We start from the raw sequence: 22,258 nt of genomic DNA, 5'->3' as shown, positions 1-22,258 counted from the left end.
TATGATGCCGATGGGGATGTCAGGCTTAACCTCTGTTTGTTCTGGGACCTTATTTTTCATGGGACAATCCATACAGGCATGTCCTATGCCACAATCTCTGCAGAGCGGTTGGAAAGTGGCTGGGCTATCACGATGAGGGCACTTTGCGATCCTATGATTTTCTCCACAACCGTAACACTTGATTGGTGCTCGAAATGTGTTGGGTCGCACTTGATTTGCATAGACAGGTATTAGACCCTCTGCACCTTCTACATAGTACACTGGGTACTCTGCTTCATACTCAAATAGCGAGTCTACTTCCTCGGCTTGTAATTGATGTATGGGAACTGCCTGAGGAGCTGGATTTGGTGCTCTTGGATACGGTCGTGGATTCGGATTCCTGAGTAGTTGTGGGACTTATGTCCGAACGGGAACAAGATTTAGCCTCGGAGCTGGTGGCGCTTGTGCAAGTGCCGATTGCTTGTATACTGGCATGGGTGCCGCTTGGTATGGTGGTGGTCGAGGCGGATTGTTGCGCATGTTGAAGATGTAATTGTTCTCATCATGACCGCCGACGAGGCAGATATGGCACTGGGTACCAGACATTTTCTCGCCGCGGATATGTTTGAGTTGGCAGCTGAGACAAGTGGAGTTTTTGATCCATGGCCTGCATCATATCTTCTTTCAGCTTCAAGGTTATGGCCTCTAGGCGATCTTCATTGGATGTTTCAGCAGTGTCCTTTGATTTACCTTTTTTCGAGCGTTTATCTCGTGTAGTTGATCTGGCATCATCACTGCTAGTGTCTGAATCTGTCATGCCATCTTCGATGTCAATGGCTGCCGCATGAGCAGCACTGAATGTTTCATAGCTACTTATCTTTTTCATATCGTTGCGGATTTTCTTTCTTAGACCTGCTATGAACCATGCCGTGAGGTACTTTGCATCTGGGCGTGGGTCACATTTGGCGATCAATCTCTTCATCTTTCCCAGGTATGTGCGTACATCTTCCCTCCAGCCTTGTTCGATCTTGCTGAGTTGGAGAGCGCGATCATCTTGTAGCCTCTCCATTTGAAAGCAACGTTTGAATTCGGTTTGAAGTAGGTCCCATGTGGCACGTTCTTCCACGAGAAGGTCGAGGTACCATTCTGACGCCTCATCAGTTAAGGCCATTGGAAACCAAGCCACCTTGGTTTCATGGGATTGATCACCACCTGCTCAACATGCGGCATCAAAATGCTGGAGGAAGCGAGCTAAGTCTCCCCGACCATTATATTTGGGAAGTTCCAGTTTTCCCAAGGGGCGTCGGCCTTGATTGTTGTGATTTCATCGATTGAAGAAGTTGTCAGCCTCGGCATCGAGCTCGATATCCCCATCATGCTCATGACGGCGTCCAGCCATGTTGGGGCGTGGAGGAGTTAAAGGAAGTTGTTGAATCTCAGGGGGGGATTCGGGGTAGAGGATTGGCAGGGGCGGTTGTTGCAGTGGAGTGAGTTGCAGATGGGGAGAGCGTTGGAGTCAAAGTCGTTGGCCAAAATGTAACTGCATGCAGATTGTGCGTGATTTGCTAAGGTGTCGCTACCCCAAGTGCGGGTGTGAATGTGGTGTTGTGAGGAGAGTTAGAGTGGTGTTAGTTTGTGTAGGGACCGTCGTGTTAATAATGTGCCTAAGATTGTCCTACGTGTGTAGGGAAACGTGCCGGTGCAGACAGATCGTTAATCGGAGGTCACGGCGTGAAAATACGAGTGAATTTGTGCAAACTAAGGCCCACACGAGGGCACAAATGAACGTGTGCTAGGGATGCCGAAATGGTGTGCAATGGGCTGGAAAAATACCCCGTAGCATGGTGTTTCCGTGTGTGAAATTTGGGTTCAAACGGGGTTCAATTTGGGTCCCAAACGGATGAGTTTCGAGGGGTTAAAGGAGGGGTAAATTTGGCGTTTTGGGGGGGTCCTAATGGTGGTGTGAATGGACTTTAAGTCCAACCGAGGGGTTGAAACCAAGTGACTCTAGTTAGACTAACTAACCTAGATCCTCCCAGTTATTGTAACTGGGAGGTTAACTAACTATAGTTAGTTACTAACGAAAGAGTTAGTCTAACCTAACTGAGGGTAATCTAACCGAACCTAGTCTAACTAACTGAGGGTTAACTAAACTAACCTAACTATAGTTACTACAAACCTAACCTACGTGAACTAATCTAATTGAGGTTAACTAACTAACCTAGTTGTCCTAACCTAACTAACCTAAGACTAACTAGCCTACGGTTAATCGACTAACCTAACCGTAGTTAGTAACTAACCTGAAGTTAGTTTTAGGTTAGCTTTTTTTTTTTTTTTTTTTTTTGGTGCTGTGGGGGCTTCCCGACGGCGGCGCCCGGGGAGGGGTGGTTTTGCGCAGGGGGGTTGACGCGGGGGTGAGGGGGGTTTGCGCAGGGGGGTTGGCGCGAGGGGTGAGGGGGGGGTGCGCGGGGGCGGCGGCGGGGGAGGGCAGGGGTGGCGCGCGGGGGGGGCGGGGGAGGGCGAGGGAGGTGCGCGGGGGGGCGAGGGTTGGCGCGGGGGGCGAGGGGGGTGCGCGGGGGGCCGGTGGGGGAGGGCGGAGGGTGTGAGCGGGGGGCGCGGCGAGGGGTGGCGCGGGATGGCGCGGGGTGGCGGGGCGGGGCTGGGGGGTGCACGGGGCGGCGGTGTGGTCACCGCGGGCGGGCGGCCGGTGGCGCGCGGGGGCGAAGGGCACGGCATAGGAGGGCGCTGGGCACGCCGCCGTCGGTGGAGGCGCTGCGGTGGCGCCTCTGTGGGGCGCTGCCGCGGTGCCGTGAGCGGGGGGTGGGGGGTTGGGGCTGGGGGTGGGGGGTTAGAGAGAGGGGGCAGGGTAAGGGGGAGGGGGTAAGGGGGGGTGGAGATGAGAGAGTGAGAGAGAAAGGGGGTGGGAGAGAGAACGAGGGGGAGAGAGGAGAGAGTGAGGTGGAGAGAGAGAAGAGAGAGAGAGAGAGGGAAAAAGGGGAAGAGAGGAGAGAGAAAGGAGAGAGAAAGGGGGAGGGGGAGAGGGAGAAAGAGAGAGAAAGGGGGAGGGGGAGAGGGAGAAAGAGAGAGAAAGGGGGAGGGGGAGGGGGAGATGAAGGGGTAGGGGGAGGGGGAGGTGGTGTGAAGGGGGAGGGGGAGGGGGGAGGTGGTGGTGGAGAGGGAGGGGTGGTGGTGGAGGGGGAGGGGTGGTGGTGGAGGGGGAGGAGTGGTGGTGGAGGGGGAGGGGGAGATGAAGGGGTAGGGGGAGGGGGGAAGTGGTGGTCAAGGGGGAGGGGGAGGGGGAGGTGGTGGTGGTGTTGAGAGTTGTGGTGCCATGAGCACATGTAGAGCAAAGGTATGAGCAAAGGGCAAGCTACCACATGGCATGGAGGAGATATCCCACATGTGAGCAAGCAAATGGATGTAAGTACCCTCACCTATAAAAGGGAGGTTCATTTGAAGTAAATCAATCAAGCACTTTGCACTATCTCAAGATTCTCTTTATGAGTCCAAGCTAATCTATCTTGGAACCTAATTGACTTGAGGTACATGTCATGAGCACTCTCTTCATCATGTTTCCACGTAGGTTCCATCCACCTTAGAGTGCTCCATAGATCCTGAGGCACACATGTTTTGTCATGGTATCAGAGCATAGGTTTAGCTCTCCTAGTTTAGCTCATTAGTAGTTCACTAGGATTGCTCCCATTCCTAGATTAGTTGTAGGCATGCCTTAGGAACTCATGAGTTCTCCTAGGTTAGTTTTAGTTTTACATTGAAGACAAATTTCTGTCCCTAGAGAGAGAAAAGTTCCGTCCATTGATTCCTTCCATTGCATTTGAAGATTTCCGTTCAATTGTTTTGTGAAAGTCCACTCTTTGTGCTGAGAGAGAGATAGAGAGGTGTTCCAAGAGAGTTTGAGAGTGTTTCTTTTGTTAAAGAGAGGTGAGAGATTTCAGTCTCATTGATAGCACTCCTTTCGACAAGAAAAATAGTGCTCCTTCCAACGAGCAACAAACTCGGGCAACTCCGCCATCTCTAACAAAGATCTCTAACAAAGGGAGCAGGATGTGCTGCAGTAGAGGTAGACTCGTGCTTCTTCACTAGATTCGACAACTCCTCCCCCGATTTTGAGATCGATGACAATCCAGAGAGAACGTCTTGCCTAATTCGCCTCAGACAACCAACCATCTATTGCAACACCTTCAATGAGCTAAGGAGCATTGGTGTTGACGATTGCAGCCCATCAACCGTGCAATTGCGACTCTCTACGTTGCCACGGCCCACAGCCTTCTCTGCAAGCCCGTCTTCTCTTCATCTCCTTTGCCTTCATTTCCTACCTCCATCTCTGACCTGCAACAAACTCTCTCGGCTGCCTCCATCCGAATGACTAGCGACCTCCTACGTGCATCTTCGGCTCCCTCGACGGACTGCGCCTTCTCTGCCTTTGCTCCACCTACGGCCTCTGCAAGCTAGACCTGCAAAGCTAGACCTGCAGCAGAAGATACGCCAACAGCACACGACTATGTCTTCTCCAAACAATTGACTCTGCAATGCACCATAGCGCCCAGCCTCCGATCACCTTCAATGAAATCGAGATTGAGAGCGCAATCGTGCATCGCCCTGAGCTCCCTGCTGCAAACTTCATTTTTTGTAAGGCTTCCTTGGAAAAGCCACGTGGCAGATAGGACCCGTGGTTCAGCTAACTCCTGCTTGGTTTAGTGGTCTTTGGTTAGCAGAGTGCCAGGTGGCAGATAAGACTTAACTCTAGTAAGGTCAAACATAGCTATGGTTAAGTTATGTGGTTAGTTAAAAGTTCCACCTAAGCACACAGCTTCTTGCTAAGCACAGTGTGAGTGTAGTATGTGAATCCGTGTGCCACATCATCAAAGGCCCTCTTCTTCACAAAAACTTCAACAAGCCATAACTTGCAATCCAGGAAGAATTTGCACACGCTCCAAAAAGGAAAAGTGATCGTCTTTTCAAGCTCTACGCACCTGTCAACTCAAATTTTCTGTATGAATTAGACACTGCCAGATTTGAAAGTATCATCAAACTGGTAAGGCCTTTGCAATGGCAATCCGCACTCCAACTGTTGAGAAGTTCACCGAGGATGGATTTCACACATGGTCTACACAAATGAGATATCTTATGATGCACCAAAAGCTTTGGAAGATTGTAAAAGAAGACATACCGACTGCACAAAATGATGCTTGGAAGGAAAAAGATGAAGCAGCACTATCACTCATTGGATTGCGCTTGGGTCCAAACATAATTCATCATATAGATCTAAAGATCATGCCAAGGATGCATGGGATGAGTTGAACATAGTGTTTGGTGCAAAAGCCAAAAACCAAGAAATCCATCTTAAGATTGAATTCTATGGTATGCACATGGGCTTCAATGAATCCATGGCACAATTTGTCAACAAAATCAAAAGCATTATGACTCAACTAGAGGGCATAAATGCAAAAGTAGGAGAGAAAGATGCACTTGCAATTCTCCTTAAAATCATGCCTACAGAGTATAGTGCATTGACAACCACTTTGAAGAATTTGCCAGATCCAAAGTTTGAAGAATGTGTATCCTCTCTTCTCGAAAAAGAAAGAGAGTTGAAGGCATCGACATCGACATCGACATCAACACTCAACAGCTATAATGAAGAACAAGCACTATTCAGTAAAACATCAGTGAAATGCTACCATTGCGGAAGGATGGGTCACTATCAAAGTGACTGCAGATTGAAGAACAAACCAAAGTGTCACCATTGCAAGAAGCTTGGACACAAGGAAGAAGATTGCAGATTGAAGAATCAACAAGTCAACTACGTGGAGTCATCATCAAGCCATGAGCCAAAAGGTGACATCAATGGAATGTATTAAAAAACAAAAAACCTTGCCAACCTTGCCTATATTTTGTAATCAAACCTGACCACCTGAGAGTAGCTATGAAAGCACCTAGGGGAGGTATTGACATGTAAAAACCACACTTGACCACCTTAAGTAGCATGCATGCACTAAGGGGAGGTGATGGATTTGTAACTCACATCTGACCACCTTGTAGTAGCCAAAGGATTATGGCACCAAGGGGAGGTGTTGAGAGTTGTGGTGCCATGAGCACATGTAGAGCAAAGGTATGAGCAAAGGGCAAGTTGCCACATGGCATGGAGGAGATATCCCACATGTGAGCAAGCAAATGGATGTAAGTACCCTCACCTATAAAAGGGAGGTTCATTTGAAGTAAATCAATCAAGCACTTTGCACTATCTCAAGATTCTCTTTATGAGTCCAAGCTAATCTATCTTGGAACCTAATTGACTTGAGGTACATGTCATGAGCACTCTCTTCATCATGTTTCCACGTAGGTTCCATCCACCTTAGAGTGCTCCATAGATCCTTAGGCACACATGTTTTGTCACTCACCTCCCCCCCTCACTCTCTCCTCTCTCCCCCTCGTTCTCTCTCCCACCCCCTCTCTCTCTCACTCTCTCCTCTCTCCCCCTCGTTCTCTCCCCCACCCCCTCTCTCTCTCTCACTCTCTCCTCTCTCCCCCTCATTCTCTCCCCCCTTATGCTCGCCCCTCCACCCCCTCACTCTCTCCTCTCTCCCCCTCGTTCTCTCTCCCCCTTACCCCCTCCCCCTTACCCCCCCCTCTCTGTAAACCCCCACCTCCCATGCCCCCCCCACCCCCTGCCCCGCGGCGGCGCACGCAGCGCCGCCCGCCCCCTCTCTCTAACCCCCCACCCCCCGCCCCGTGGTGGCGCACGCAGCGCTGCCTGCCCCTTCTCTCTAACCCCTCACCCCCCGCCACCCGCCCGCGGCGCAGCGCTGCCACCCCGCGCACCCCCAACCCCTCACCCCGCGCACCCTCCAACCCCTCACCCCCCCAACCCCCCGCACCACCGCCCGCCCGCGGCGCCCGTGCCGCCCCCGCTCAGTGCCATGCAATGCCCCCCCTCTCCCCTCCACCCCCTCACCTGTGCCCCTTTCGTCGCCCCTCACCCCCCGCACCCCCTCCGCCCGCCCCCCCCCTATGCAACCACTCCCCCCTGCGCAACCCCCCCGCCCCCCTCCCCTCCACTTGCGCCCTCTCCCCCCGCACCCCCGAACCCCCTCCGCCCGCCCCCCCTGCGCAACTACCCCCCCCTGCGCAACCCCCCCTTCGCCAACCACCCTTGCAAAACCCTGCCACCCCCCTGCCGCCGTCGGACGCCCCCCAGCAAAAAAAAAAAAAAAAAACACCCTAACCTGAGGTTAGGTTAAGTTAGTCGGTTAACCCTAGGCTTGTTAGTCTAACTTAGTTAGCTTAGGTTAAGCTAGGTTAGTTAGCAGAAACCTAGGCTAGGTTAGTTTTGCCTTTGGTTCGGTTAGTTTAACCTAACCTCAGAAAAACTTAACTGTAGTTAGTTACACTAACTAAGTTCGACTATGGTTAGTCTAACCCTCACTAGGCTAGGTTAGACTAACTGCTTAGTCTCTAACTAGACAAATAGGTTCGTTAGTCTAACTAGATCAACTTGGTTTCAACCCCTCGGTTGGATTTAAAGTCCATTCACCAGAAGTGGCAGTGCACACGATACCTATAAGGGAAGGTGCTCGCCCTAAGGTATGTAGACCTTATCGCACAAATCCTGAATATGGCACCATGGTTTATGACGAGCTGGAAAAACTCCTCGATGCCGGATTCATCTACGAGATAGAGCACACTGATTGGGTTTCCCCCATTGTCATTGTGCCTAAACGCAATAAGAAGCTCAGAATATGCATAAACTTGAAAAATGTGAATGCCGCCACAATTAGGGATCACTACCCCCTACCCTTAACAGAAATAGTGTTGGAAAAGGTGGCAGGATCCGAAATATATAGCTTCTTGGATGGCTTCAGTGGCTATAACCAAGTGCAAATTGCTCCTCAAGACCAATCAAAAACAGCATTTGCTACATAATGGGGTATTTTTGCATATAGAGTCATGCCATTTGGCCTTTGTAATGCCCCAGCCACATTCCAGCGAGTCATGTTCACAGCTTTCAAGTCATTTTTGAATAAGTTTTTACAGGTGTTCTTGGATGATTTGTGCATCCATTCAACCAAACAGGACCACTTCAAATGTCTGAAAGAAGTACTAATCAAATGCAGGGAGTATGGCATCTCCCTTAATCCATCAAAATGCCAGTTCATGGTCACCCACGGAGTTGTTTTGGGACACATCGTCTCTCAACATGGGATTGCAACTGACATGGACAAAATCAAAATCATCATGGAATTGCCGCCTCCTACAAATTCCAAAGGTGTACATGTCTTTATGGGACATGCCGGCTATTATAGAAGATTTATATTGTGGTATGCCATGATAGCTAGACCACTTTACAAATTATTAGTGGAGTTCTTATGGACCGAAGAGTGCAACCAAGCCTTTGAGCTTTTAAAGTGGCGTCTAATCACAGCACCCATCCTTATATCTCCCAATTGGGATATTGATTTTCATGTTCATACTGATGGATCCAAGTATGCAATTGGGAGTGTGCTTTGTCAACCTGGTGAACATAAGAAAGAGTACCCCATCTACTTCGCCAGTCGACAACTCAATGATGCAGAGATCAACTATACAACCACAGAAAGAGAAGCCCTAGCAATGGTGTATAGTGTAAAGAAATTTCGGCACTATCTACTCGCAAATGATTTTGTCTTCTACACCGACCATCAAGCATTGCTTTATCTTGTGAACCGTCCGTGTACCACAGGAAGAATAACCAGATGGCTCCTCTTGCTGCAAGAATTCAACTTCAAAATTGTTGGGATATCTCAAGGTGTATGCCTCAGGCACACCTTATGTTTCTATGTGTGAGTGCTAGAGGCACAGTTAGGTGCCCACAAGCACAGTTAGGTGGTGGAAAAGCCACATAGGATGATTGAGTGAATCTAGGAGCAGATTGAGGAGATGATTGTGGAGCTTTGAGGTCATCAGTGATGTCAGTGACCTTGTATGAGGTGCCTACTTAAGGACCTCACTCTTCTTCATTCTATAAGCAAGTATTCTGAATTTGTGTCAACTCTACTCTTTCCTTTCAGTATTCCAACATGGTATCAGAGCCATTTGATCCCCCTTGAGCCCATTTCTGCCACATCATCATCTTCTTCTTCATCTTCTTCTTCTCCATTTTCCTCTTTCTTCCCAAAATCTTTGAGAGCTTGGTTCTCCATCTACAAACGACCATTGCCCAAACCCTCTGAGCTGGAAACTCCTCTAGTATGGGCGAACTTCCACCTGCAAGCAATTGAAGAAAAAACGTCTGTGGTGGCTGCCATTCTCCAAACAGCGAATTTCTTCTATTGCTCAATACTCCCTGCCTGCTCCGCCATTGCCTGAGCCCTCTTAGGAGTAGATGGGCGACCTCAAGACGAAGATTTTGAGCCATTTTTCAAGTCATTTGGTTCAGTAACGAGGGAGAAATCGTCAAAACTCAGTTTCAGCCTGTAGCAACTCTCCCGGGCAAAAGTGCGCACCATTTCGTCCAACCTCTGTGCTAGACCTTCTCTAGTATATGAGCTTTCTTTTGCTTCAGAAAGCCCTCTTTTCTTTTCTTTGAAGAGTGAGCTACAAGCCCTCCAAGTTCAGCTTTTCATTTTTGACAGTTTTGGACAAGTTTTGAAGATGATGCTACATAAAATGCTACTCTAGCATTTCTGGTCTTTTGAAGTTTTCAATAACTTCACTACAAGTGTTGCTTCAGTTTTGTTTTGACTTGCTAGACCTGGTTTTGATTGGAAAGTGTTTATTTCACCCACTTCTATGAAGCATGTAAGAAGAAGCATCATTGTTTGAAATTTGGTCACAAGACTTTGCTACATTAAATGCTTATATTTTGAAGCATTTCAGTTGTTATTCTAAGCCCTGTAAGAGAGAAGACACTGCCCAATATCTGGGTTAGACCCTCTCATGGCTTGCTTATGCAAAATATGTGAAAAGCCAAAACATAAAGCAATGTCTTGTTATGCTACAAAGGATGAAAATGCCAATCTGACTTCCTTGTTGAAGATTGCCAAAACAATGGTTGCCAAAAAGGAAGCAACTTCAAAGACAGAAAATACAAATCTACTTTCAGTTGATTTGCCTCCACAAGATGAGGCATCCCATGAAGATTATGCATTTTAAATCATCTCTATGTATGCTCCAGATCTCTTTTCTTTTTATGTCAAGGTACTCAGCCTGGATAGTCCTCCAAAATGAATGAAAATAAACTATTGTGTTGTGTGTGTTTTGTAAACACCTCTGGTCACCTTATGATGTAGGCCATGTGTATGTTTTGTTCCATGGTACCTCCTACAGACATTGTGTGCATGTACATGCAGGAGAGATAACCATTGGAAGGTCTTTTTGTATCCCTTTTTGTTTACCTTACACCCAAGGAAACCCTTGCTAGCATGAGAACCTAGCCATAGATTAATCCTTGACCACCATGAGATGGCATGAGAAACTATGAGACTAGATGTATCCATGACATAGCCTGAGGCATTTCCTTGAGGGGGGGTTTGTTGGGATATCTCAAGGTGTATGCCTCAGGCACACCTTATGTTTCTATGTGTGAGTGCTAGAGGCACAGTTAGGTGCCCACAAGCACAGTTAGGTGGTGGAAAAGCCACATAGGATGATTGAGTGAATCTAGGAGCAGATTGAGGAGATGATTGTGGAGCTTTGAGGTCATCAGTGATGTCAGTGACCTTGTATGAGGTGCCTACTTAAGGACCTCACTCTTCTTCATTCTATAAGCAAGTATTCTGAATTTGTGTCAACTCTACTCTTTCCTTTCAGTATTCCAACAAAAATCGTGGTCCGCAAAGGTGCCCAACACTACATTGCCAATCACATGTCTCGAGTCAAGATAGGAGAAGAAGCCACTGGAGTAGAAGACGACTTACCAGATGCCACACTATTTCAAATAGATGTTGTTCCAGAATGGTGTGGAGATATCATTGGGTACTTGATGGCAGGAAGACCACCCCCTGACATGAAAGCAATAGATGCCAGAAAATTGATGCTAAAAGCTGCACCATATCAACTCATTGCAGAACAACTATACAAGATGGGCAAGGACCAGATATTAAGAAGATGTGTAATTCCTCATGAGATCCTGCCAATCCTGAGTGAAGTCCATGAAGGCATTGCAGGAGGACACTTCCAAGGGGAAGCCACAGCAAGAAAAGTTCTCCTCGCAAGCTACTGGTGGCCAACACTGTGGGCAGATGCCTATGAATATGTAAAAGGCTGTGGTGTATGCCAACGAACTATTAAAACACAACACAAAGACTTCAATCCCCTAACAACAGTTGTTGCACAACAACCATTTGAAAAATGGGGGATTGACTATGTGGGTCCCATACATCCAGCAGCAAAAGGAACACAGGCACGCTACATCATTGTGGCCACTGATTACTTTACAAAATGAGCTGAAGCTAAAGCAGTCAGAAAGGCAGATGCCAAAAGCACAGCAAGATTCTTGTACGAACATGTGATCACCCGATTCGGATGCCCCATTGAAATTGTGTCGGATAGAGGCACACATTTTGTCAATGAGGTAATCCAAGAACTCTTGTCTGGCTTCATGGTCATCCATAGAAAAAGCACACCCTACTACCCCCAAGGGAATGGACTAGCAGAATCCACAAACAAAATCATATGCAATATCCTCACCAAGGAAGTAGAACCACAACGTTCTGATTGGGCAGAGAAACTGAATGCAGCCTTATGGGCATACAGAACCACATTCAAGGTCAGTACAGGGAACACACCTTTTCAATTGGTGTACGGCCTTGAAGCCGTGGTCCCACTCGAATTTGTAATACCAAGTCTACGCATCGCAGTACACGAACGCATGGGTGATCATGAGTCCTTGAAAGAAAGGCTCTGTCAGTTGGAAAAGCATACAGAGACAAGACTAGTTGCTTATCATGCCATGACAACAGAAAAACGTCGAAGAAAGGCATGGTTTGACAGGAATCTGAAAGCTAAAGACATCAAGGAAGGCGACTTAATCCTGTTATACAATGCCAAAGTACACAAGGGAAAACTGAAGTATCTAGGTCAAGGACCCTACCGAGTACGAAAGATGAATCCCATCGGAGCTGTGCTACTTGAAACACTAGATGGAGTCCAATTCAACACAACAATAAACGGGAGCCGACTGAAGCGCTACTACATCAACACACGAGCCATCCCCGACAAAAACGAAGATTTGGGAAACCAAGTCTTCCTTAGTTAGGATTAGATTGTATCACGAGCACTCACTTGCATATGTACGTCTTCGCACATATAGGTAGCATCAAATCGATTTTACCTAGAGCTCAGAAGTGATGATGAGTTCTAGCTGCCCTATGAAAATCCCAGCAAAAAAAGCATGTAGTTAGTCCCTACTTAGCTACTAGGTCACGTGCACTCACACGCTTTCGCTTAGACACATAGATGATTGCATGAATAATTGTACCACACACTTTTATTCCGCACTCTCACAGGATGTATAACAAAAAAAAAAAGGATCTCTCTCCCACACACACACAGAAAGGTCATACAGGCATGCCAATCAATTTAATGATCAATGGTACACTACATGTACATGGATGCAGGTTCAGAAAAGATGCCGCCACTAAAGAGGATGCATAGAAAGAGCCCACCGCCTCAACCATGGGACCCCCTCCAGAGTTCGCAGCCATCTACATCCTCTCAACCACGGAGACCAGAGGCATTCGTGGTCCAAAGAGATAGCTCCGAAGAAGATTCAGTGCATGACCAAGCACGGCACAAATGCCACCCCAGTCACAGCCGGCCTACACAACCGTTAACAAGGCCCAATCATTGGAACTTGTCTGGCCACCCACATTGACTTATGCTCTTTCCCAGGAAGCAACATCTTACTTAGAGCAACGGGGTCTAGGCAATTTGCATGAGAGCCTCAAATCCTTGGAGGACAGTCCTATCATGACCACCTACATCAAGGACTTTCTCCACTCTTACTACTCCAGCAATGCAACGGATGGCAAGTACGGTACAATCACTGTACAGTAGAGCCCACTGAACATTATCCTCGACAGTACGGTCATTCAAAGGGCTTTCTCACTACCAAAACAAGGTGGCCAATACCCTAAACGGTCTGCTGATGCAAAGTTTATCAAAGTACAGTCTCTCCTCACCAAGGGTACCCTGATCCATAGAGATGGCATATTGCTTCGCACAATCCTTGACCCTCGCCTCAAGGAAGCAGCACAATTTCTATCCACAATCCTGGGAATAAAGAACAACAAGGAATGCTCCCTTCCACTCCACACATTTGTTTTGCTGAGTAGGAAGCTAAAACAAGACTGGGTCCAACACTTCGTCATTTTCTTTACCAAAAAACTCGATCTTCAAGCCAGAAATGTAAAATTCTGCACTTATTGGCTATAATCATCAAAAAAGAACTACAAGAAAGAGAAATGACTCTGCCCCAGTCTCCAAAGCCAATTGAGGAGTTGGACATACCCTTCTCACCAGTATGGGAGCCGTCATCAACTACTCCAGCTATCACATTGATAAGTACAGATGCCTTAACAGAAGTACCTATTCTGGAGAGCAAGATTGCGGAATTGCCCCAGGAAATGCTATAGCTCGGTGCACAACTGCAACCACTAAGTCTCCACCAACAGCACCAACCCGAGCTCGAGACAAGGTTGCCACCTGAACCTGAGGAAAGATCAGCACCAGAGCTTGAGACCACATCAGCACTCGAACCGCCCATCGACGCCATGCCAGTCGATGAGCCCCAAGGAGAGCTAGTGCCAGATCAGCAGTATGACTATTGTACACAAGGGACTGAAATGCCATTGGAACAACCTCCCCCAAGTACTACAGAATCATCGGGATGGCTACATGGGCACCACTTGTATCAGCAATATTGCCAGACCTCATCACCGTCTGTCATTCTCCAACATCAAGCTAGCCAAATGATCCAAATGTCAGAACTCTTCACTAGCTTGGCTAAGGAAGCATATGCAAGAGAATTGGAAAGGTAGACGGCATCAGAATCGAAGACCAATTCCAGGCAATCGCCATAGAGGTCAAGGCACTTCGGGCACAGATAGATGAGAAGGAGGTAGAAGAAGTGCGCATGAACCAGGCTCTCCAAGCTCAAGAGAAGGCCGTAAGGGACGTGACCTCCAGCCTCCACCAAAGTCAAACACAGCTGACTGCGGCAGTAGAAGCAATGGCAATCCTACAGACCTCCTATAACTCCCTGACATCTGTACATGCGCAACAAACAGAGGTAGTGGCACAAGCTCGACTCACTCTCATTCACAAAGAAGAAGAGCTCCAGGATTGCAAAGACAAGCTTGAAGACATGAAACAATCTTTGGCAGTACGTGCCTTTAGCATTGATGAGCTTACAAGGGAATGCCGACTCTTAAAAGACCAACTTGCTACTGTTCAAAAGGCCAGCACTTCACAAGCCCAGGTCTTGGACCAATGGTCCAATACCACTGAAGACATTCCTCAGCAGGCAAAGGTCACCTTGCAAATGAAAAAGCTTAAGGAGGCATACACAACCATCTACCATCAGTACAAAGAAAAATTAAATGAGATGCACTCCCAAAAAATAGCCATCTCCAAGCTTGAACTCCAATTGCTAGTGCACACCAATGAGACATTGGAAGACAACACCAATGACAGCCCACTACAATGCACAACCGTGGTGTACGAAGAGCTTGTGGCTGCTCTACAAGTGGAAGATCACCTCAACGCACGCGTGCTTATCCAATGGAAGCAACTCCAAATCAGGATCATATCTGCTCATCCAACAATCAACTGGAAATGATCAATCGAGATTAAAACCCTGTGCATAATTTGCCAAGACTTGTCTGAAGATGAGAAGAATATCTTTTGCCTGTCTACACATGCCGGGTTTATAACACTCAGGACGGATGCTTTCATTGCATATGTCTGCCTCATGGGTAGTCCTCCCCTCAGGGTTATTGCAAATTTGTTGCCATTGCTACAAAGGCCATCCCTATTATTTGCACGGCACGACATAACCGACATCCAACCCATGCAGCTGATCATCCCATCGCACCAGCAAAAAGAAGTGTCGGAAGATGACAAGGCCTATCTCACATCCAACTTCCCATATCTAACCACTCTTTCTGCCAACATCATAACCTCACTTCCCCTTGCTGCTACCACCCTCTTAACCTTCCCCGAACCTTCCCCGAGCTCCATCCTAACATCTATTCCCTCCATCGTCTCTTTGCTCATGCCTCTCACCATTTTCAACTTACCCAACAGTCACAAACTTACGAGCCCCTCACACCTAGTTTTTTCCCCTCCCTTGCTAATCCTACCCTTGAGGATTACCAAGCTGCTCAAACCATTTGCCCATTTCTTCCCCCCCTCCCCTCTGCTCCCCCTTCCGCCACTATCACTCAGCCATATTTCTCCCCCATGTCCCCTGATTCTCTCCCGGCCCCGTCATCACCTCCGACACTTCTGGTGCTTCCATCAGCAGAAAATGATGCAGTATTTGATTTTGAATATCAGGATCCGGATAATCCAATTCGTACACCCATGCCAAGTTCCAATGATGGGTATGATTTTGATGAGATACCACTTCCCAGTAACCCCATCAAGGAATTTTGGAGCAAATATCCTGATATGAAAACTCGCGGTGGATGGACCTTGGGTAACTTTCCTACCAACCTTCATCAGCATCAAATCAGTGAAGGTTGGATTAGCAAATTGGATCCACAACCTGATTGGTGCCGTCCCAAGCTCTTTGATGTAATCTTCTTAAAGGAATACTTACGGGCACCTCCATGTCTCAGAACCCATCCCAATTCTATGCAGTTCCACGACGTAAAAAATGGGAAGCCAACATACACACTTTGGCTGAAGATCGAGTCATTAATTGGCCAATGATCGAACCCTACTCTGGTGTAGAATGGAATATCCAAGGCACCATGATCCGAGCACTTCAGCAGCATGAACAAACAAGGCGCAGCAACATTGATCGCTTCCTTCGCCAAAGTGCCATATTCTATAAAACATTAGAATTAATTCTGGAGGTCCCATGTTACCTTGATTCCCATTTGCCTCCACTCAGCTTTAAAACAGATTTGATTCACAAAGTCGTAACACAAAGTTGTGTCTAGAAGTTGTAACACAAAGTTGTAACACAAAGTTGTATCACAAAGTTGTATCACAAAGTTGTAACACCTTCTCTTTCTTCATAAGTTCATGTTGGCGGCGGGGGGGTGGCGGGGTTTTGCAAGGGGGGTTGGCGCAAGGGGGGTTGCGCAGGGGGGGTGGGTGCGTAGGGGGGGCGGGCGGAGGGGGTTTCGGGGTGCGGGGGAGAGGGCACGAGTGGAGGGGAGGGGGGCGGGGCGGTGGTGCAGGGGGGTTGCACAGGGGGGTGGTTGCACAGGGGGGGTGGGCGGAGGGGGTGCGGGGGTGTGGGGGGTGGAGGGGCGAGCGTAAGGGGGGAGAGAATGAGGGGGAGAGAGGAGAGAGTGAGAGAGAGAGAGGGGGTGGGGGAGAGAATGAGGGGGAGAGAGGAGAGAGTGAGAGAGAGAGGGGGTGGGAGAGAGAACGAGGGGGAGAGAGGAGAGAGTGAGGGGGGGAGGTGGAGAGAGAGAAGAGAGAGAGAGAGGGGAGAAGGGGGAGAGAGGAGAGAGAAAGGAGAGAGAAGGTGGAGGGAGAGAGAGAGAAAGAGAGAGAAAGGGGGAGGGAGGAGAGAGAAAGAAAGAGAGAGAGTGAAAGGGAGGTGGTGGAGATGGAGGGGGAGGGGGGAGGGGGAGGTGGAGATGAAGGGGGAGGGGGGAGGGGGGAGGGGGAAGGTGGTGGAGATGGAGTGGGAAAGGGGGAGGTGTAAAAAAGAGCAAAAACTTGAAAGACGGAAATCGAAAAGCAGGGAGAAGTGGTTACCTGAACGCTCTCCAAGTCTTTCTCGATGTAACGGGATTGTTGCGGAACAATGGACGGTGGGTGGAAGGCTAGGTCATCGCTGCGAGAAGGGCTCGATGTCACTTACATTGCGAGGATAGGAGTAAGGGGGTGGTTGATGGAGAGGGAGGAGTGTCTTGCGTGGGGCTCGGAATGAAGAAGACAATGGAGGCAAAAAGTGAAAGATGAAGAATGAGGGGGGTGGAGTAGGTTTTTATAGGATTGGATTTTAGGTTTAGGGTTTAGGTTTAGGGTTTAACCCTAAACTCTTCCCGAGCCATAACTCTTTATGGAGAGCTCGGTTTGCTTTTCTGTAAAAAGGTAAAATGATCGAAATTGAAAGCTCTACGCATGCGTGTCCACTACCTAGCCTGATTGTATATCATGTGGCTTATATTTAAGAAATTAAGAAAATTTCTTAAGGTAGTAACCCAAAGTGGATGTTTGGGGTTGATATGTTTGGCTAGAATTGGAAAAAAATTTTACTCTCCTTGCCCTTGAGTGTTATGTTCGTGAAAGTTTGAAGTAGTGACTTGTTTTACACATACTTATGTATCTTTACTCACTACTTAAGACGCTAGTCTCCCCGGCAGCGGCACCAAATGTTGACTCTTTCCTACTGCTTTCGTAGGAAGAGCTGGGTATTCTATGTTTGCAGGGTTCCGAGGCTTTTTGTCACCTACAGATATATTGGGATTGTCAGTTGTAGTATATGTGTAGCTTAGGACCTCGAGTCGTGTTCCGGTGAGAGACGTAGGCTTAAGTGTGGTAAGCAAACAAAGTGCAAGCATGTGTAAAAGGCACGTAAACCATCTTTGTTGAGGTAATGAAGGCTTTCACCTTCATTGGGGGTTGTAGGGTTTAGGAGGAGTTTAAGGGTTCAGAAGGAGGTTCCAGGGTTTAGAAAGAGTTCCAGGGTTTAGGAGGAGTTCCAGGGTTCAGAAGGAGGTTCCAGGGTTTAGGAGTAGTCCAGGGTTAGAAGGAGGATTCCAAGGTTCAGAGTAGAGTACATGGTGGAGAACTCGTCTCCCTCGTAGATCATGGAGTTTAAGGGTTTAGGAAAGCATAGGAGTGGGAGAGGAAGAAGGTGTAAGAGCATGGGTGAAAGAAGAGAGAGGAGGAAGGAGGAGGAGGGAAGAGGAGGAGGGAGGGGGAGGAGAGAGGAGGAGGAGGAGGAGGGAGGAGGAGGAGGAGGAGAAGGAGGAAGGAGGAGGAGGGAGGAGGAGAGGGAGAGGGTGGGTTGCAAGGTTGGAGGAGAGGGGAGAAGGGTTGCAAGGTTAGGACATGCTTTTGGACGTGCAGTGCAAGGAAGCATGGACACTTTAGACAAATGCTTGGAATACCAAAGTAGACTCAACACAATGCCCCAAAGAGTCTGGGCTTCATTCCATTATGGGGTATTTATACAAGTTGGAGAGCTTCTCTCTCTGCATGTAACACAAAGTCGTATCACGAAGTTGTAACACAAAGTTGTATCACAAAGTTGTAACACAAAGTTGTAACACATTCTCTCTCTACATGTAGAAGTTGTAACACAAAGTTGTAACACAAAGTTGTTACACAAAGTTGTTACAGAAAGTTGTAACACAAAGTTGTGTCACAAAGTGGTGGTCAAGGATTAATCTATGGCTAGGTTCTCATGCTAGCAACGGTTCCCTTGGGTGTAAGGTAAACAAAAGGGATACAAAAAGACCTTCCAATGGTTATCTCCCCTGCATGTACATGCACACAATTTCTACAAGAGGTACCATGGAGCAAAACATACACATGGCCTACATCATAAGGTGACCAGAGGTGTTTACAAAACACACAAAACACAATAGTTTATTTCATTCCTTTTGGAGGACTATCCAGGCTGAGTACCTTGACATAAAAAGAGAGATTTGGAGCATACATAGAGATGTTTTAAAATGCATAATCTTCATGGGATGCCTCATCTTGTGGAGGCAAAATATCCATGTCAAGGCAAGGTCTTACCACATGGGCAATGTCTAGTGCCTTATAAGATGGTACTATGATAAAACAAGTGGATCTGAAAATCATATCCTTCAAGAGAACAATTATCTTGTCATCTCCATAGTTGTGTAGAGAAGCATATCTTAGGTATCTGACCTTCATCTTTTTCTTGTACTTGGAGTCAAATAAAAGTGCCATGAGAGGGTAGATCTCTGGCTTTGTAGTTGCTTCCTTTTTGGCAACCATTGTTTTGGCAATCTTCAACAAGGAAGTCAGGTTGGCATTTTCATCCTTTGTAGCATAACAAGACATTGCTTTATGTTTTGGCTTTTCACATATTTTGCATAAGCAAGCCATGAGAGGGTCTAACCCAGATATTGGGCAGTGTCTTCTCTCTTATAGGGCTTAGAATAACAACTGAAATGCTTCAAAATATAAGCATTTAATGTAGCAAAGTCTTGTGACCAAATTTCAAACAATGATGCTTCTTCTTACATGCTTCATAGAAGTGGCTAAAATGAATACTTTCCAAAAAACCAGGTCTAGCAATTCAAAACAAAACTGAAGCCACACTTGTACTGAAGTTATTGAAAGATTCAAAAAACCAAAAATGCTAGAGTAGCATTTTATGTAGCATCATCTTCAAAAACTTGTCCAAAACTGTCAAAACCAAAAGGCTGAACTTGGAGGGCCTGTAGCTCACTCTTCAAAGCAAAGAAAAGAGGGCTTTCTGAAGCAAAAGAAAGCTCATATACCAGAGAGGGTCCAGCATAGAGGTTGGACGAAATGGTGCGCGCTTTTGCCCGGGGGAGTTGCTACAGGCTAAACCTGAGTTTTGATGATTTCTCCCTCGTTACTAAACCAAATGAGCTGAAAAATGGCTCAAAATCTTCTCTTGAGGTCACCCATCTACTCCTAAGAGGGATCAGGCAATGGCAGAGCAGGCAGGGAGTATTGAGCAATAGAAGAAATTCGCTGTTTGGAGAATGGCAGCCAACAGAGACGTTTTTTTCTCAATTGCTTGCAGGTGGAAGTTTGCCCATACTAGAGGAGTTTCCAGCTCAGAGGGTTTGGGCAATGGTCATTTGTAGGCAGAGAACCAAGCTCTCAAAGATTTTGGGAAGAAGGAGGAGAATGGGGAAGAAGAAGATGAAGAAGAAGAAGATGATGTGGCAGAAATGGGCTCAAGGGGGATCAAAGGGCTCTAATACCATGTTGGTAAGCTGAAAGGAAAGGAAAGAGTGGACACAAACTCAGAATTCTTGCATTACTTGCATTTAGAATGAAGAAGAGTGAGGTCCTTAAGTAGGCACCTCATACATGCTCACTGACATCACTAATGACTTCAGAGCTCCACAATCATCTCCTCAATCTGCTCCTAGATTCTCTCAATCATCCTGTGTGGCTCTTCCACCACCTAACTGTGCTTGTGGGCACCTAACTGTGCCTCTAGCACTCACACATAGAAACATAAGGTGTGCCTGAGGCATACACCTTGAGATATCCCAACACAGAGTTCGACATGAAAGATCTTGGACTTATGCACTATTGTCTTGGAATTGAGTTCTGGAGAGATTCAGATAGCACATTCATGAGTCATCTCAAGTATGTTGACAGTCTCTTGAAGAAGTTTCATATGGCAGATTGCAAGATTGCAGCCACTCCCATGGAACAGAGTTTTAAACTTACTAAAGATTCAGAAAAGCCTACAGTCAATGACAGATACTATAGGCAGCTCATTAGATCTCTTATATATCTGGCAATCACACTGTTGACTCTGTGCCAACATGAAATTATGAAGAAAGAGAAGGTGTTACAACTTTGTGATACAACTTTGTGTTACAACTTCTAGACACAACTTTGTGTTACGACTTTGTGTAACAACTTTGTGTTACAACTTCTACATGAAGAGAGAGAATGTGGGTGTACAAGACCAAGTACAAGTCTGACAGCAGGTTGGATAAGTACAAGGCTCGGCTCATGGCAAAAGGATTCGCACAGGTACATGGTTTTGATTATCAGGATACTTTTGCTCCCACAACTCAACTAACCACAATTCGCAGTGTTTTGGCTTTAGCTACCTAGGGAAGTTGGCTCGTGTTTCAGATGGATGTAAAATCTGCCTTTCTGAATGGGGATCTCAAGGAGGAGGTATATGTGGAACAACCACCAGGTTTTGTGATCCCCGGTTCAAAAGGTAAAGTCTGCAAACTAAAGAAGGCACTTTATAGGCTGAAACAGGCCCCACGAGCGTGGTACCAGTGAATTGATGCCTACTTTCTGTAAAACGGGTTCAGGAGGAGCCCATCAGATGCAAATTTGTATATCTTCAGAGAATGAGGCAGATGTATGATCGTGGTCCTTTATGTGGACGACCTTGTCATAACAGGGAACCATGAAGAGAAGATCTCGCAAACGAAGCATTTGCTAGGAAGAGAGTTTGAAATGACAGAGACCTCGGACTAATGCATTTCTATTTGGGGATTGAAGTTTGGTAGGAGCCGAAACAGATCTTCATTTCACAGTTGAAGTATGTTGGAGAGATATTGAAGGCATTTGGCATGGCTGAGTGCAAGACAGTTGGTACCCCTATGGAGGTTGACGTGAAGCTCTCAAACGAGGATTCATCACCACTGGTGGACAAAGAAAAGTACAGAAGACTTGTGGGCAGCTTGATTTACTTGTGCAACACACGGTCGGACATCAGCTTTATGACTGGTGTACTAAGCAAGTTTTCCAATAAGCCCCGAGAGAACCATTGGAGGGCAGGGATGCGGGTGCTAAAATACATCAAAGGCACACTTGATTATGGCATCACCTATACCAAGGGCAACATCTTGACCGGATTCTATGACTCATATTGTGCAGGAGACGTGGACAGTAGGAGGTCAGTGACAGGTTACTATTTCTCACTTGGATCTGGAGCCGTGTCATGGGTCAGCAAGAAGCAACCCACGGTTGCTCTTTCTTCTACCGAGGCTGAGTACAAGAACATGCTTTGCTTCTTGCGAGGCAGTGTGGTTGAGGAGGATTTTGGGGGACATGGGTGTAGTGCAGAACAAGCCTATGCAGTTATCATGTGACAATCAGAGTTGCATGGCGATTGCAAAGAACCCTGTGTTCCACGCTCGCACAAAACACATTGAGATTCAATATCACTTTGTATGCGAGCTCATCAAGGATGGAGAGGTCGACTTGGTGTACTGTCCGACAACAGAGAATACTGCAGACATCTTCACGAAGGCTCTTGGAAGAGACTTGCTGGAGAGGCATCTTCATCCACTCGACATTGGACCGAAAAAGTAAGTTCACTTGCGGGTGGACATTGAGGGGGGGTGTTAGATATCAATGCTCCACTCTCATGTAACTA

Source organism: Dipteris shenzhenensis, chromosome 17 (genome assembly GCF_047967505.1).
Source record: "Dipteris shenzhenensis isolate YYH24624 ecotype China chromosome 17, Dip_SZ_1.0, whole genome shotgun sequence".
NCBI classification, from domain to species: Eukaryota; Viridiplantae; Streptophyta; class Polypodiopsida; order Gleicheniales; family Dipteridaceae; genus Dipteris; species Dipteris shenzhenensis.
The sequence above is the reverse complement of the archived record's forward strand: the minus strand, read 5'-3'. Positions refer to the sequence as shown.